This window comes from Daucus carota, chromosome 1 (assembly GCF_001625215.2).
Source record: "Daucus carota subsp. sativus chromosome 1, DH1 v3.0, whole genome shotgun sequence".
NCBI lineage: Eukaryota > Viridiplantae > Streptophyta > Magnoliopsida > Apiales > Apiaceae > Daucus > Daucus carota.
The window spans coordinates 22,712,446-22,719,569 of record NC_030381.2 but is presented as its reverse complement, the minus strand read 5'-3'; the positions used below and the strand labels follow the sequence as shown (position 1 = coordinate 22,719,569).

Sequence of the window (7,124 nt, the reverse complement as noted above, 5' to 3'; positions counted from 1 at the left end):
TTAAGTGTTACGTGTGTAATGGTCGTGTAACCAGTTATGGTTATTTATGAATATTATATGAATATTTGGTAAATTCTTTGATAACTAGTTTTCTATTTTGATTGCTTATATATGTTGCAATCACGAGTTTTCAATTTTTATATTCTCAGAATAAAATATGGAACATTTGGGTATTTTCCAGATAAATTATGAATAGTATGTGATATTTATATGAATATTTGTGAGGTTTGTGTTATCTGGTTTATTGAATTGACTGTTCATATGTGTTCGGATTTGAGATATTTTAATTTCTATATGATCAGGATAAAATATAGTTTATTTAGATATGTTCATATCAATTTTTGGATTGCTACGTGATTTTATAATCGATTTGTGAATTTAATTTCGTTTAATTATTATTTATATTTAAATAGTTATTTAGCATTTTAAACCCCGTGGGCGTTCGGGAAAATTTCGCCATTAGGCTATTTGGGACATTCTGAGCATTTCTCGTGTTTTAACTTTTTCGATCCGGAGTACGGTTTGTCCCGTAAATGATCCGGTACGGTTTTATTAATATTTTTAAAGTTAATAATTATCTGGTTATCTCGTAATGCGTGAAGCATATTCCAGGAATATTCCAAAGCATATTAAGGGAATATTCCAAAGCATATTCGAGGAATATTCTCCTAACTTCTTCTATAAATAGCCTTTTCTATAGTTTCTCGCGCGTACAATCATTTCGCCAGTTTCTCTGCACGAATACCGAGAGAAAACGAACGGGTGTTCTTCGTGTTCTTCATAATCAAACGAGGATTTGAAGGTGTTATTGGAATCCGATGGAGGTGTATGAATAGTCAAAACGAAGCTCTCGATGCATAGAATCCATTACAATCAGTAGTTTCACTGCAGATTTCGTAGGTATTTTACTATTAATTTTACAAAATTCGAATTATTTAATTTTAAATGATGAATTTTTGTAAATGATCTTGTTTGGTTGTTTTGATGATTCCATGTTGTAGCGCATCTCGTGCCATTCGTTTTCATATATTATACGTTGAATTTTGAGCTCCATAACATATAGAAACAGTGGTTTGATTTTTGAAATTGAATGTTCTTCGTGTTCTTGATTGAACTTGCCGGATTTTGAAGCTTTTGGCCGGATTTCTAATCTGATGAATCTGGGCAGTAGTGGTATGAATGAATAGATAGAGGAGTTCATGGGGAATGTGTGTGTGGGTGTAGAATCGACGCCAGAGCCGTATATAAAGCCATGGGAATCGAAGAAAACTCGCCGCCGGCGAAGCTTTCGATCGATTTTCCGGCCAATTAGTTGCGTTGTTGTTCAATATGATGCCATGGGTAGCTTTAGGGCGCATTAATCTTTAATTCTGGAGTTTGTGGGAGCTTGGGGAGGCCGGGAACAGTATTTCCGGCAATTTAACGGCGGTTGTGGGGGGTGCCGCTGCAAAAGTGCAGTTTGGTACCCCAACTTTTAAAGATGATGAAGTCATCGTACCCAAGTTTTGAGTCTTACAAAACACCCCCTGTAACTTTGAAAAGTTGCAGTTTGAACCCTGGCCGAAAACTTTCAAAAGTTTACAAAATAAACCTTTTGATTTAATTTTCCAAAATTGTTTTATTTATATATTTTAAATTCCAAAAATAGTTTTTAATTATTTCTTTATTCAAAAATAAATCTAAATTAATTTCTAAATTAATTTTAATTAGTAATTAATTATTTTAATTGGTCAATTAATTTAAATATTAATTGATTAATTAATTTAGTTAATTATTAATTGATTTTAATTGATTAATTAATTGGATTTAATTGTTCCTTTTGATTTAAAAATTCTGGAAAATAGTTTCGAGCTTTGAATTATTTTTCTAAAATATGTTCGAGGCTCGTTAATTGATTTCAAATAATTTTGGACCCGATCTTGAGCAATCGGACTTGATTATTTATTCAAAAATGGATTCTTTTATCTGTTTTAATTCCGAAAATGTCTAGAAATTCCAGAAAATTCCCGAAAAATCATTTTTAACCTAAGACTTGATTTGACATCAATCGGGATGGGAGACCTTATATGAAATATGTTGTCTGCTATCTGTTTGATGTGTTATGTGCCGATAGAGAGTAAGAAAACAGTTTTGTTCATAACTTTTGACTCGTAATTCAGAATGGAGTGAAACGAAAAAGAGATTAAAGCTTATGAAGTCTATTATAATGTGACATAATAATATGGTGGAGTATAGAATGTGAATAATTGTTGTTAAATGTATAGAATATGATTATATGTGATCTAATTGCTGTTAATTGATGATTGCATGGACTATCGGGTTGTTCTAGTATTACATACATGTAATAAATGATTGAATGACATAGTGTCGTGTCTTGATAAATGTCGGATAAAAGCATATGGATTATAGTGATTGAATTTGGTTGGTTGATTGTTGATTGAGATAGGATAACAGGTGGATAGTCTAATAAATAGATGAGACGATGTCGGATTTTCGATAAGATTTATATGATATTTAATTGATAATATGTTATGTGAAATATGATTAGACTATATGGTAGAGTCAAAGCATGATTATGTGTTAAGTGATATTTGATGAGTTTAAAGAGTTATATAAGTGGGTATCGATATACGTGATATGTATATGCGATAGGTTATGCTACCGAGTTGATAAGTAGAGATAAGAATCAATAGATTATTTAGTGATAATGGTAGTATCTTATTCTCGTAAAGGGTTTGGACGAGACGGATACGATCGAAGACGTTCAGAAGGTCAAACGATGTTACAAAGCGAATAAGGAACGAATCGAGTAAACGAAGCAGTGTGGCGAATAGAGTATAGCCAAAGATGGTCTAGAGACTATGATATGCATAGAATGTGAAAGTGGAAAGATGAGATTGAGATATGAGACTGGAATCGGATTTAAGGCAAGTTTTCCTAAATCCTTCCTCATATATATATTGCATGTTCTGATTATTCTGTCAAGATTATGATATTGTTTATACTGAAACCCTTCTCAAATAAACTCTTATTTCTGAGAATGAAACCCATGATTGTTTCTACTTCCAAGTTTGAATAGCCAAACACCTCATTACTCTCAATTTCTATTACAAGTATTCTGATCCATTCTTTCCAATCCTCAAGATTTTAAAAATATCAGCTTTACAAATTAATTCGAAGTTCAGACCGTCATTGAAGCATGGGTTGCTCAGTGATAGTTAGAACCTAGAATGAGTTGGGATCTTCTTGATTATTCAACCCGCCATTGTCATGCTGGTTTAGCAGGCTAAATTCAGTTGCTTAGCCGATAATGGAGGATACTGAATAATTAGGAATTTCCTGAACTATGATTTATCAAAAGACGGACTATGGTTTATGAAATGTTGATTCTCAAAAGTTGATTTGGAATATTTCTGTTGTTGATAATAATTATGATTCTGTTCTGTTGATTGAATTGTTTATTGATCTAAATTGTTAGAATTGGATTAGTTTTTATAAAATATGTGGACCAGATTCGTGGTCAGACCAGATTCATGGTCAATTATAGGCCAATGTGTGCCTTGGATCCAGTATAGAGAACAGGGCTGTGTGCCATGTTCGGGGTTAGTGCGTGACTGATCAGCAGCCTAACCTTTGGTTTTTAAGTAAAAATGTGATGAATCCAATTCGACAATTCTTCTGTAAGTTTGAATTCTGATTTCAATTGCTGATAAGAATTGTGAAGTTTTCAATTACATATCCTGAACTTGTGAACCCTGATAAGATATTTCAGGACTATTGTTGCTTATATACACTTGCTGAGCATTGTTGCTCACCCTTGCTATTCCTTTTTAACCATTTCAGAAAAGCTTAAAGGTGAATTGCATAATTGAGATTGCGAATATGGCTAAGGCTAAGCGAGGAGTCAGAGTATAGAGTATACAGAGGACAAGTGGAAATGTTCAGGGAGATTGTCAAGGTTGGTTCTAGATAGAATTGTTGAGATTCAGTTGTAATCATAATTTAAATAGATTGGCAGTGATTCTTCTCATCGAAGATGATCTGAGGTTGTAAGACATTGTTTATTTATAGTGGTTGATTCTAATTTCAATACTGTAACCTGGATGCGATCCTGTTTTTAGGGGGTTAAAGTGTTTTCTTTTAAATCTTTTACTAAAGTTTTCAGGTTTTAAATCCTTTGATTTTATTACCTTTTTCAAAAATACAGGTTTTCAAAAGTGTTTTAGAATGATTTTGTGTGGTGACGTCAGAATCCAGACCCCCGGATTCTCGGGCTGTCACAACATACACGAGCGCGAGGCGCAACATTTGACTTTAGGGTCAAATGTTGCGCTGGAAAGAGTATATAGTGTATACAGTGAAGAAGAGAGACTAAGTCAAACGTGCATAGATATATATAATACAGAGGGGCGCAACGTTTGACCAACATTTGACTTTGGTCAAACGTTGCGCTTCTCATCAAGCAACACATTGTTGCCTTAGAGAAATTTGACAAACTCTCAAAAGCACACACCCACTTATCATTTTATTTATTTTGATTAAATCAAAATTATCTAATAATTTGATAAGTAGAAAATCACAATTAAATCAAATAAAGTTTAACTAAATTACTTTCAGTCAAACAATATTTAATTAATTATGCTGCAAGTATTTTAATTAAAATTTAATTAATGGACAACTTAAAATAATTTGAATTGCTTCAAATCCATTAATCAAATATAATTAAAATATGAATTAAATAAACACTAATATTCATTAATTGAATATAAGCACTTAAACGATTCAAGAAAATTAATTCTAACTATCTACCACTTAGCAATTAATCACATAATCACATAAAATCATGCAAATCATATAAATCATGGCAAATAATTAAAACTAATTAACAGATAATTATGTAAATACTGGACGCACTTTGTAAATTCACAAGTCCTGAAAATATGTACATTTTAAAACTTGTGAACTTACGAACAAATTGCACTTAAATCCATTAATCAAATATAATTAAAATATGAATTAAATAAACACTAATATTCATTAATTGAATATAAGCACTTAAACGATTCAAGAAAATTAATTCTAACTATCTACCACTTAGCAATTAATCACATAATCACATAAAATCATGCAAATCATATAAATCATGGCAAATAATTAAAACTAATTAACAGATAATTATGTAAATACTGGACGCACTTTGTAAATTCACAAGTCCTGAAAATATGTACATTTTAAAACTTGTGAACTTACGAACAAATTGCACTTATTTCTTGTCTAATTAATTAAACATATTTAACATCCCAAGTTCACCAACCAGTCTAGAGAAAGTGGATTCGTCTAGTGGTTTAGTGAAGATGTCTGCAATTTGTTGATCAGTAGGTACAAAGTGTAACTCTACTGTTCCATTCATGACATGCTCGCGAAGGAAATGATACCTGATATCAATGTGCTTTGTCCTGGTGTGTTGAAAAGGATTGTTGGCAATGGCAATGGCACTCGTGTTATCACACAGAATCGGAATTTTATCGAACATGAGTCCATAATCTTGTAGTTGATTTCTCATCCACAAGATTTGAGCACAACAACTTCCAGCAGCTATGTATTCAGCTTCCGCTGTAGACGTAGACACGGAGTGTTGCTTCTTGCTATACCATGACACCAACCTTCGTCCAAGAAACTAACAGCTTCCTGAAGTACTTTTCCTATCAATCTTACATCCTGCAAAGTCAGAATCTGTATAGCCAATTAGATCAAACCCTGTATCTTTAGGATACCAAATCCCTAGATTGGGGGTACCCTTTAGATACCTAAAAATACGCTTAACAGCTATAAGATGAGACTATTTAGGATCAGCCTGGAATCTAGCACATAAACAAGTTGCGAACATGATATCTGGTCTACTGGCAGTTAAGTACAAGAGAGAGCCAATCATACCTCGATACTTCGTGATGTCAACTGACTTACCAGATTTGTCCTGATCAAGTTTGACAGCAGTTGGCATAGGGGTTTTAGCAGTAGATGCTTCTTCCATTCCATATTTCTTCAGAAGATCCTTGATGTATTTAGATTGGCAAATAAAAATACCGTCAGGCTTCTGAATAACTTGAAGTCCTAGGAAGAAGGACAATTATCCCATCATGCTCATCTCATACTTGCTCTGCATTAGCTTAGCAAATCTCTCGCACAAAAGATCATTAGTAGAACCAAATATAATGTCGTCAACATATACTTGTACAAGAATTATATCATCCTTATGCTTTTTATGGAAAAGAGTTTTATCGATGATACCTCTGGTGAAACCATTTTCAAGTAAGAACTTGGAAAGAGTGTCATACCAGGTTCGAGGGGCTTGCTTCAGACCATAGAGAGCTTTGAAGAGAAAGTATACGAAGTCTTCAAATTCTTTGTCTTCAAACCCATGGGGTTGTTCAACATAGACTTCCTCTTCTAGATCACCATTCAGGAAAACACTTTTCACATCCATCTGATATACTTTGAAGTTGGAGTGTGCAGCAAATGCTAAGAACATCCTAATTGCTTCAAGCCTAGCAACTGGAGCATAGGTTTCATCATAGTCAATTCCTTCTTCTTGCGAATAACCCTTTGCAACCAGTCTTGCCTTATTCCTCGTAACAATACCATCTTCATCCAGTTTGTTTCTAAAAACCCATCTAGTGCCAACTATAGATTTTCCTTTAGGTCTTGGCACCAGCTTCCAAACTTTCTGCCTTTCAAATTGATTGAGTTCTTCCTGCATTGCAGATACCCAATCTGGATCACTTAGAGCCTCTTCGACTTTCTTTGGTTCTGTCAGAGACAAGAATCCAGCAAAGTTGCATTCATTCTGAGTTGCTCTTCTAGTCTGCACTCCTGTGTCTGGATCACCAATGATTTGTTCAACAGGATGGTCTCTACTCCATACCCTTTGTCTTGGCAGATTCAATCTTGATGATTCACCATAATCATAGTTGTGTTGAGTGTAATGACTAGTAGATCCACTTTGACTTGCTCCCCCTGAGCTGATGTTAATTCTATTTGATGATCCTCCACTTTGACCACTGTGATCATGATGATCATTTGTATTGTTGCCAATACTTCCTCCAGATGGTTCAGGATCAGCATTT

General features: G+C 33.7%; 1 long non-coding RNA gene across 1 annotated transcript; it reads left to right on the top strand.

Moving 5' to 3' along the window:
• Positions 1-724: 724 nt before the first annotated feature.
• On the top strand, positions 725-4,090 carry LOC135152656 (uncharacterized). Its single transcript, XR_010292041.1, has 3 exons — positions 725-900; positions 2,733-2,927; positions 3,844-4,090. It is a non-coding gene; the product is annotated as an uncharacterized LOC135152656 (long non-coding RNA).
• The last annotated feature ends 3,034 nt before the right edge of the window (positions 4,091-7,124 follow it).